The 10,807-nt window shown below is 40.7% G+C and overlaps 1 long non-coding RNA gene across 2 annotated transcripts in view; it reads left to right on the forward strand.

Annotated features, from left to right (window-relative positions):
- The window catches only part of LOC140499084 (uncharacterized), a 33,675-nt gene extending 23,756 nt beyond the window's left edge, over positions 1–9,919 (forward strand). For both annotated transcript variants that reach the window (XR_011965271.1, XR_011965270.1), the window contains exon 3: positions 9,656–9,919. This is a non-coding gene — a long non-coding RNA (uncharacterized lncRNA). The remainder of the gene's footprint in view (positions 1–9,655) is intronic.
- The last annotated feature ends 888 nt before the right edge of the window (positions 9,920–10,807 follow it).

A 10,807-nucleotide genomic window follows, 5' to 3' on the forward strand; every position in this document is an offset into this window, starting at 1 on the left:
AATAGATAATACTTATTTTAAAAAAGGAAAAAAAGAAAAGAGCAGGCTGAGGGGTGACATGATAACTGTCTTTACATATTTGGAGGACTATCAGATGGAGTCACTAAATGTACTCTGCTTGGCCCAGAAGATAGAACTACAAGTCATAAGTTGTTTGTCCTTCATTCTCAGAAAGGACCATGATATCAGGAGATGATGTCTTGATTTGCAAGTGAGTTGTATTTAAGTGAGGAAGGGCTGTGCAAGGTCACCAGCCTTATTTTTTCCTCCAGAGCCATCTGGGTCCAGTGATAAACATCAGGACTGGAGATAGCTCCAGATACAGTGGTCTTTTTAAGGTAGGGTCTTTCCCAGGTCTCAGTTTGTCTGAGGCAGTGCCCATTCAGTGATTAAGGTTAGGTAAGTACTGAGGCCAAAAATGACCTCTTTTACCCAATCAAAAAAAAAAAATCAATCTGAGAGGGGAAGACCCTCAGTGTTTCTGACCAAAACAGAAACAATTGCTATTTCCACTCCCTCTGAGCCATCAAATCCAAACAATGCCCAAGAAGAGCCAAGTAATAGAAGAAGGAAGATTTTATCTTGATATGAGAAAAAAACCTGGGCTGCTTCATGATGGAGAGGTTTCACCATCAAGGTGGTCTTCAAGCCAAAGCCAGGATGATCCCTTGTCAGGTACGTGGTAGAGAGCCTAACTAGCACCTAAGACAGCTCCTGACACAAGGGAAGTGCTTATTAAGTGTTTGTTGATTATTGATTGATCCTTGTTCAAGACGGAGTTGAATGGCTTGTTTCTGAGGTTACTTCCAACTCTCAGATTCTGTTCTTTTCTTTCCTGTTGTTACATTGCTAACAAAGATCAGAGCCAGAATTTGACCACAGGTCTTCTGCCTCTATAGCCAGGGCTCCTTCTATTAGACTCTGTTTGTTCCCACAGCAGCAAGGTGGCACAGTTAATAAAGCACTGGGCTTGGAATCAGGAAGACTCCTCTCTCTGAATTCAGATATGACCTCAGACCTTACTTAGCCATGTGATCCTGGGCAACTCACTTACCCCTGTTTGCCTCAGTTCCTTATCTGTAAAATGGGGGCACACTGGAGAAAGAAATGGCAAAACACTTAAGTATCTTTACCAAGAAAACCCTAAATAGGGTGACGAAGAGTTGGACACAACTGAAAAATGTTTGAATGTTTATTCCTGTGGCTGGTGTGAGTCATACAGTGAAGTCTGATTTTCGGGAAACAAACCCCTCCCCCATCAAAAAATCCCCACTTGAGCCACATTGTCCTCATTTTGCATCTTTGCAGTCAAAAGATTCATATGTAAGTCACTATGGATGTAAAAAGAGGAAAGGGTACCTGATTCACAGTCATCTGGTTTCTCCTTGTTTCTAGAAGAAACAGAACTTGTAGTTACTTTGAAGCAATTCGTTACCAAATTTCCAAGATAAGTTCTCTCGCAAAACATTTGTTTGGAAATGGTTTTTCAAGAGCTTTCCTTCATGACAGTTAAGTATTGAGAATTTCAAAAGTTTGAGAGACATAATTTCTGGGTATTTTTATTAATAAAGCTAGCATGTTGATTAATAGAAATATGTTAGTGGCACTTTCAAATGCCAAAGACCCCTCATGGTGGTGGGCTTACAGTTTATATGCTCTTGAAAGAATGAATATTCCTGAGAGTGGCAATCAATTCTGATTGGTCAGCAAGTAATGAGAAAATATGTAAAGACAGTTTGTCATCACTAGAAGACCCAGACAATGAGTCACCATGTCCTCAGAAGTTTCCAGGGAAGCTCTTGCTGTATGCTTTCTGGGATGGCCCCTTTAGGTTCATATGGCCTGACTAAGTTAAAAAAAGACACCGTCTCTGCTAGTACAGAACTTTTACTAAAGGCCAAACTGCTTCCTCTAGAAACTCATTCATGCTCCTACCATTTGGTCCCAGTAACAGCACCATCACCTCCTGCTTTGTCATGGCAGAAGGGCTTGCATAGTTCATATGAGTTATGCTGCTCAAGGTTACTCAAGATGGACAAGTCAGAGTGGAGAGTTCTGACAAAAGGTGATCAACTGAAGAAGGAGATGGAAAACCACTCTGGTGTCTTTGTCAAGAAAACTCCATGGACAGTATTAAAATGACAGAAGATATGACATCAGTAAGTGAGCCCCTCAGACTGGAAAGTATCTAATGTGCTACTGGGGAAGAGCAGAGGGCAAGTACAAGTAGTTCCAGTAATAATGAAGCAACTGGACCAGGAAAGGAAGCTTAGCTGTGGATGTTTCTGGAGTGAAAAGGAAAGATTGATGCTGTCCACTTCAATACTGCTTAGGCACCTGTACTGTAAGATCTGTGAACCAAAGTAATCTGGGTGTGGTAAAACAAGAGATGGAAAGATTAAATATTGACAATTTTGGTGTCATTGAATTTAAATGTATGGGAATAGATGAATTTAATTTAAAAATGATTATTATGTAGACTACCAGGGGAAAGAATCCCTTAGAAGAAATGGAGTCACCCTCATGGTCAATAAAAGAGTGGGAAAAGCAGTACTGGGGTAGAATCTCAAAAATGACAGAATGATGTCTGTTCAAATCCAAGGCAAATCATTCCACATCATAGTAATACCAGTCTATGCTCCAACCACTGATGCTGAAGAGGTCAAAGCTGATCAGTTCTACGAAGAGCTACAAGATCTTCTAGAAATAGCACCAAAAAAAGATGTCACCATCAGAGGGATTGGAATGCTAAAGTAGGAAATAAAAAGATAATTGGAATGACAGGCAGGTTAGCCTTGGAATACAAAAAGAAGCAGGACAGAGACAAATAGAATTTGGTCAAGATAATTCTCTGGTATTAGTAAACACTTTTCCAACAACCCAAAAGGCAGCGCTACACATAGACATCACCCGATGGTCAGTATCAAAATCAGATTGATTATATGCTTTGTGGTCAAAGGTGGAGAAGCTCTATACAGTCAGTTAAAACAAGACCTCATAATGAGCTTCCTATTGCAAATTTCAGACAGAGTGAAGAAAGTAGGGAAAGCCATCAGATCATATAGCTACAACTAAAATAACATCACTTATAGATATGAAGTGAAATCAACAGATTTAAGGGATTAGTTCTGGTGGATAAAGTGCCTGAAGAATTATGGACAGAAGTTTGCAATATAGTACAGGAGGCAGCAATAAAAAACATTCCAAAGAAAAAGAAATGTAAGAAAGCAAAATGATAAATAGTTGAGGAAAAAAAGAAAGGGGAAAAAGGAAAGATATACTCAGTTGAATACAGAATTCCAGAGAATAGCAACGAGAGGTAAGAAGGTTTTCTTAAATGAGCAATGCAAAGAAATAGAAAAAAAGCAAAATCTCTTCAAAAAAGCAGAGATCTCTTCAAGAAAACTAGAGATATCAAGGAACATTTCATGCAAAAATAGACATGATAAAAGACAAAGATGGTAGGGACTTAACAGAAGTAGAAGAAATTAAGAAGAGGCAGTAAGCATACAAAAAAGAATTATACAAGAAAGATCTTAACATCACTGAGAATCATGATGGTCGGGTCTCTGATCTAGAACCAGATATCCTGGAGAATGGAGTCAAGTGGGCCTTAGAAAGCACTGCTAACAGTAAGGCCAGTGCAGATGATGGAATTCCAGCTGACCTATTTAAAATCCTAATAGATGATGTTATTATAGGGCTACACTCAATATGCCAACAAACCGGGCAAACTCAACAGTGGCCAATGGACTGGAAAAGATCAGTTTACATCTAAATCCTAAAGAAGGGAAATGCCAAGAAATGTTGAAATTACCATACAATGGCAGTCATTTCACAAGTCAGCAAAGTCATGCTTAAGATTCTGCATGCTAGGCATCAGCAGTATGTGAACTGAGAATTAACAAAAGAGCAGGTTGGTTTTCAAAGAGGCAGAGGAACTAGAGACCAAAATGCCAACATTCACTGGCTTGTGGAGAAAGCAAGGGGGCTCCAGAAATCATCTACTTCTGCTTCATTGACTACACTAAAGCCTTGGACTGTATGGAACCAGCAAAATGTGGTGAATCCTCAAAGAGATGGGAGATCCAGCTCATCTTACTTGTCTCCTGAGGAATCTACATGTGGGCTAAGAAGCAACAGTTAGAACTGAACATGGAACAATTGATTGGTTTAAGATTGAGAAAGGAGTATGACAAGGCTGTATATTGTCATCTTATTTATTTAGCTTACATGAAGAATATAACATGTGAAATGCAAGGATGGACAAATCAAATGTTGCCAGGAAAAATATTAGCAATCTCGTCTATGCAGAAGATACCACTCTGATGGCCGAAAGTGAAGAGGAATTAAGAAGCCTCTTGAAGAAGGTGAAAGAGCAGAGTGCAAAAGCTAGTTGGAAGCTTAACATCAAAAGAAATTAAGATCTTGACAAATGGTCCCATCACTTCCTGGCAAATAGAGGGAGAAGAAATGGAAGCAGGGTCAGATTTTCTATTCTTGGGCTCACAGATCACAACTGATGGTGACTGCAGCCATGAAATTAAAAGAGGCTTGCTCTTTGGAACAAAAACCATGGCAAATCTGGACAGCAGGTTAAAAAGCAGAGATGTCACCTTGCCAATAAAGGTCCCTATAGTCAAAGCTATGGTTTTTCCAATAGCAATGCATAACTGAGAGTTGGGTCACAAGAAAAGTTGAGTGCAGAAGAATCAATGCTTTAGGAGTTGTGGTGCTGGAGAAGACTTCTGAAAGTCCTTTGGGCAGTAAGATTAAATCAGTCAATACTTAAAGAGATTAATTCAGGTTATTTACTGGAAGGTTAAAAACTGAAGTGGAAGCTTAAATACTTTGGCCACATAATGAGAAGAGGGGACTCAGTGGAAAAGACCCTGATATCAGGAAAGAATGAAGGCAAAGGCAGAAGAGGACGGCAGAGGATGGAGCTGGATGGATACTGTCATGGAAGCAAAGAATATGAAATTGGACAGACTTTGAGAAGTAGAGGAGGAGAGAAGGGCCTGGCCAAAAGACTAAACAACAAAGCAGTACCAAATGCATGTCGTCGGAGCCCTCAGTGGTCCAGTTCTGGGAAAGCTTTAAAGCATACCCATTATGATGACCTCTAAGATCACTTCCAGCTCTGAATCTAAGAACTCAGAGAGGGCCCTAGGCATTGGACTAAAGAAAAGTGGATTTGGAAAAGGATAAACAGAGTAATCCCACTGACAACAGTGGCTCAGAAAAAGTCTCTCATCATTCAGAGGCTCAGAAAGGACTCTCATCTTTGGGTTACTCCTGCTCTGCCAAGGGTTACTCCCTTTCTTTGAATTCCTTCCCAAGATGCTGCTTTAGAGCAATCCAGATGTTCATTAGGTTTCCTTTGGTGGTCAAGTTGTTTTGGTTCTGCCCATTGTTCTAAGGAAGGAATGGATATTGTCTGCTGTGGGCAACATTTCAAACTCCCCTTTCATCTCCTACTTTTTAGTTCTCCCACACTGTTTATTCAGAACCTTCACTTTAATTGTAATTATTTACTTAACAGGACTCCTGGTGTGTCTCCAGACCATGTCAGAAGTAAGAGGTGATTGTGTTGACAAGCTAAAACAACCATTAAGCTAGTGATAGAGAAGTTAAGAATGTGTCAGAGAAGATGAGCTAGGAAAGGCAATTGTATAAGTGCTATTTTCTCTACTGGCTGGGTTTTCTTGTCTATCATCTCTGATCATGCAATGTTGGGTCATGGTGACTCTTCTTTAAGAATCAAGGCAAGGGATGGATGAGGACTAACCTTGAATTTTAGAATAGTAGATTGAAGTCTTATTTGTTTCACATCATTTTAACAGGTCAAATGTCATGTCCTGGGGGAGATGTTGGCCAGGGATAAAGGCTGATGGTGGGGCAAGAGTATCTATCTCTTGTCTACCCATCTATCCACCCATCTATTTATAATTTAGATACAGATAGATATAACAAGAATATATATAGATACAGATATAATTATAGATACAGACATATACATGTAGAGACAGAGATAGATACAGATGTAGATACAGAGACTAATAGAGATATAGATACAGATACAGACATGGATATAGATATAGATACAGATACAAATGCAGAGACAGATATAGATACAGAGATGGATACAGATATAGATACAGAGACGGATACAGATATAGATATAAAGACATGAAGACAGATAGCTATAGCTATAGATACAGATTCAAACATAGATAAAGATGCAGAGAGGAATATAGATATAGATACAGACATGGATACAGATACAGTTATAGCTATAGATACAAATTAAGACATAAAGACGCAGAGACAGATATACAGATACATAAACACATTTCTTGTACTTCTCGGCTTTACTGTTAACTCAAGACACTGAATAGTCATATAACTCTTCTGGCCTCAGTTTCCTTGTCTGCAAGGTAAGGACATTGGACTCACGGCTCCCCCTTCTCCTTCCCTCCTCATTGCATACTTTTTCTTCCACTATTTTCTTTCACTCCTCATTTCTTGCCCCACCACATGCATTTGAGTCTTCTCTGCCTTCTTCCATCATGTCACCTTGTCAGTCATCCTCTTCCTCCCCCACAACCCTTTGCTTTTCAACTTCCTTTTCTGTGCTGTCTCCCTCCATTAGGTTGTAAGCTCCCTGAGAGAAGGGACTTTTACTTTTTCTGTATTTGTATCCCCAGGACTTAGCACAGTGCCTGACACATAGTATGTCCTTAACAAATACTGACTCCAGGGTCCCAACCAGAGCTGGCCCTTGCTTTTGTTAAGTCTGTCTTCTCTGCTTGTGTCTTCTCCTGACTTCCCTAGCCTATCACGCTCTTGATCATCCCTATTCTGTCCTAATCTTCAATTTTTCCCTGTCTACTGGCTCCTTCCCTTTTGCCTATAAAACATGCTCATGTTTCCCCCATCTTTAAAGAACCCTCACTTGATGTGATCATCCCTATTCTCTATCTTCCCAGCTTATCCTTTCCCTTCATGACTAAATTCCTTTAGAAAATTGTTTATAATTCTCTCGCTGCCTTCCAAACCTGATCTCATCATCCAGCCCTCCAAAGTTACCAGTGCTCTTATCTGCCAAATCAATTGACCTTTTCTCAAAACTCATCCTTCGTGACTTCTCTGAGGCCTTTGACACTGTTGATCACCCTTTCCTTGATACTCTTTCTTCTCTGGGTCATCATGATGCTTCTCTCTGCCAGCTCTCCTCCTGTCTGTCTGATCATTTGTTCTCAGTCTCCTTTGCTACATCTTCATCCACACAAATTTGTAGTGAATCCAGTCAGTTTATTAGGGGTACTTTCTCCAGCTTTTTTCAGCAGCATGGGAGTAGGAGGACAGGAGGCAGATGATGGGAGCTGTCCAGGACTGAGGTTTGGCAAGGCCTGATTGGTGTTAGAATGAGGGAGGGAGCAAGGGATTTGACAATAGAGGCTTCTGTAGAGTTGAATTGAGTCATCAAAGGGTTGAGACTAGAAAAAAAAGTCTCTCTCTTTTTTTAAACTTATTTTGCTCACTTTTGACTCATTTTGACTTCTGACCTCTCTGACTTCCTTTAAGTCCCAACTAAAAGTGAAGTCAGAGAAGTGAGTGACAGAGTGGGAAAATATGGAGGTGGAGAGGGATTGGAGGTCAGAGTGAGGTCAAAGATAGGCTTAAGAGGAATAAGGCATAGGGAGGGATGATAGGAGTTTAGGACCTAAAGTATTTCAGGGCTCATGATCATGGATATGGAACCCTTATGGGTGATGGCCAACTCAAGGCTGAGATGCAGGGGTATTCTAGAGCCAGCTCACTCAGCTCATTGTTAATCATTGACAAATGCTACAAACCAGGGCTTAGTTTATTGGTTGATTATTGATTATCTGTACTTAAGAAAATAATGCATAGACTAAATTAAAAGTACATCCAGTATACTCTTGTTTTTGGAGAGGCAATTGTTAAATATTCACCAGCACATCCCTGAGTATGACTATGGCTGTAGCAATATGGAAGTCATGAGAGCTGGGTAGACAGGGAAGGTAGATATTTGAGAGAACACCGGTATATATGGTGGAGTTCCCAAATATAAGGGCAGGAGTTGGTCCACTCAATATGTCCACAACCTAACTCACTATTTTATCTTTCCCACTAAATCCTCCCCACCTCCTAGCTTCCCTATTGCTATAGGAGACAACATAAACTCCTAGTCCCTCTAGTTCACAACTCATGTGTCATTATTGACCCATCACCATCTCTCACAACTCAGATCCAGTTTGTTGCCAAGACCTGTTGATCTCACCTTCGCATCATCTCTTGAGTGCAGGCCTTTCTCTCCTCTGACACCACTCCTCCCTAGGGCCATAAGACCCTAGTCACCTTATGCCTGGATCATTGCAATTGCCTTGAGATAGGATCAGCCTACCTCCAGTCCCTCCGCCCTCTAATCCATCCTCTGTTCAGTCACTAAAGTGATTTCCCTAATATCCAGATCCAACCTTGTCACTCCTCTACTCCACAAACTCCCATGGTTTCCTATTGCCTCTGGAAGCAAATACAAAATGCTATTTGTCATTCATAGTCTTTTCTGTCCTAGCCCCTCTTACCTTCCCAGTGTTCTTGTATCTAACTCCCTAGTACATATTCTTCAATCCAGTGATATCAGTATCCTGGCTGTTTTACAAATAAGACCCTCCATCTCTTGGCTCTGGGCATTCTCTCTGGTTGTTCCCCATGCCTAGAATACTTCTCTTTGAAGCTGTCTACTGACTTTCCTGGCTTTCTTTAAGTTCCAACTAAAATCCCATGGCCTTCCCTCTGTTAATTATTTCCTATTTATTCTGTATAGGACTTACTTTGTATGTATGCTTGCATGTTTTCTCCTCCATTAGATCATAAGCTCTTTGAAGGCAGGGCCTGTCTTTTGCCTTTTTGTAGCCCTGGCACTTAGCATAGTTCCTGACATACAGTAGGTGCTTAATAAATTTCTATTGATTGGTTGGGATGGAGAAGAAGACTGTGAGCAGGCACTGAATTTAAGAAAGGAAGGGAACTGATCTGGGCCACTAGGTTCAAAATTGGCTCTCCTTGATTGACCAACAGTAGGTCCCAAGCCAATCCCCAGTTGGTCATTGTTTAAGCCCTGGCTGACTGAGAGTGAATGTAAATAGCAATTGTTTCTGTTTGAGGCAGAATCTCTGAGGGTCTCCCTGTCCCAGAATGATTTTTTCTTTTTTTGTCTAGGGGCCATTCTCTGCCTCATTTCTTACTTAGCCTTAATCACTGAATGGGTGTTGCCTCAATCAAACAGAGCTGTTAAAGACTTAAACTTAAAAAGACCAAGATCTCCCACTGCATCTGGGAGTCATCTCCAGTAGTCTTGATAGTTCTGATATATATCTCACCACTAGACCCAGATGGCTCAGGAGGAGAAAGTGAGGCTGGTGAGTTTGCATGGCCCTCCCTTACTTAAATCCAATTCACTTTCATATCATGGTATCACCTCCTCAATATCATGATCCTCTTCAAGAATGAAGGAAGAACAGCAGAATGGAGCTTAAAGGAAGAGAGAATGTTGAGTGATGGTGGCAGAGAAAGAGTCTAGAAGTGATAATAAGGACTAAAACGTTTCTGTCTTCACTTTCAGGACCAGTGTGTCAAGGGGATGCAGCCGCCCAAGGATTAGGGAGAGGCTGGACAGACTGGTGAAAATGAATGTGATGGAATAGTGTTGCAACATAAGAAATGACAATCATGAGGAATCCAATGAAACACTGGAAAATGTGAATGAGCAGAATGGAGTCAGCAGAACCAGGGAAATAACATGTACAATCATCAAAATAAGGTCAATGAAAAGCAAAGTCAAGCAAGTGCCATGTAATCAGTGATCAATTTTGATTTCAGAAAAGACTTAAGGAAATGTACTTCAGTCCTTTCTTTGGAAAGATGGGGGGTCTGTGGGTGCAGAATGCTGCATATGCTGTCAGATTTGGACACCATGTTGGATTGGTTTTGCTTAATTTTTCCTGTTTTTCACAGGGAAAGGGTGAACCAAGTGAGTGGGTTGGGTCAGATCAGTATATTTGGAAATGACTGTGATGTAAAAATACCAAAATATCCATTTTCTTTTATTTTATACACCATTGTGTATAAAACTACTCCTGGAGGGTAGGGTTGGTTTCTCTTTTGTCATTCTATCTCTAGGGCCTACTACAAGATAATCACTTAAAAATGCTCATTGGTTAATGGGTTATTTTATATATAGTCTCATCTGATCCTCATAATGACCCTGGGAGATAGTCATAGATTCATGGAATTCCACAGTCATGGCTCACAGCATCCCAGACTAGTGGACACCTACTCTCCCCCTGGGTGAAGACTTCCAGGAAGGAACTAGGGACTCTTGATCTTTTCAAGCATTATGATACAACTCTAGTCGTTAGGTAGTTTTTCCTTAAAAGAAGAATCTGGCTGTCTCCAAGTAATTTCTGCTTCTTGGCCCAAGTTCTGCCTTCTGGGATCAAGTAGAATATTTTAGGGCAGGTAGGTGGTGCCACAGTGCATAGAGCACTGGGCCTGGAGTCAGGAAGACCCAGTTTCCTGAGTTCAAATCCAGACTCAAGACACTTACTAACTGTGTGACTCTGAGAAAGTCACTCCACCCTGTTGGCCTCAGTTTGCTCATCTGTCAAATGAGCTGGAGAAGGAAATGGAAAACCACTTCAGTATCTTTGCCAAGAAAGCCCCAAATGAGTCATCAAGAGTCAAATATGACTGAAAATGTCTAAAGAAAAACAAT

This window comes from Notamacropus eugenii, chromosome 4 (genome assembly GCF_028372415.1).
Source record: "Notamacropus eugenii isolate mMacEug1 chromosome 4, mMacEug1.pri_v2, whole genome shotgun sequence".
In the NCBI taxonomy this organism is placed as follows: Eukaryota; Metazoa; Chordata; class Mammalia; order Diprotodontia; family Macropodidae; genus Notamacropus; species Notamacropus eugenii.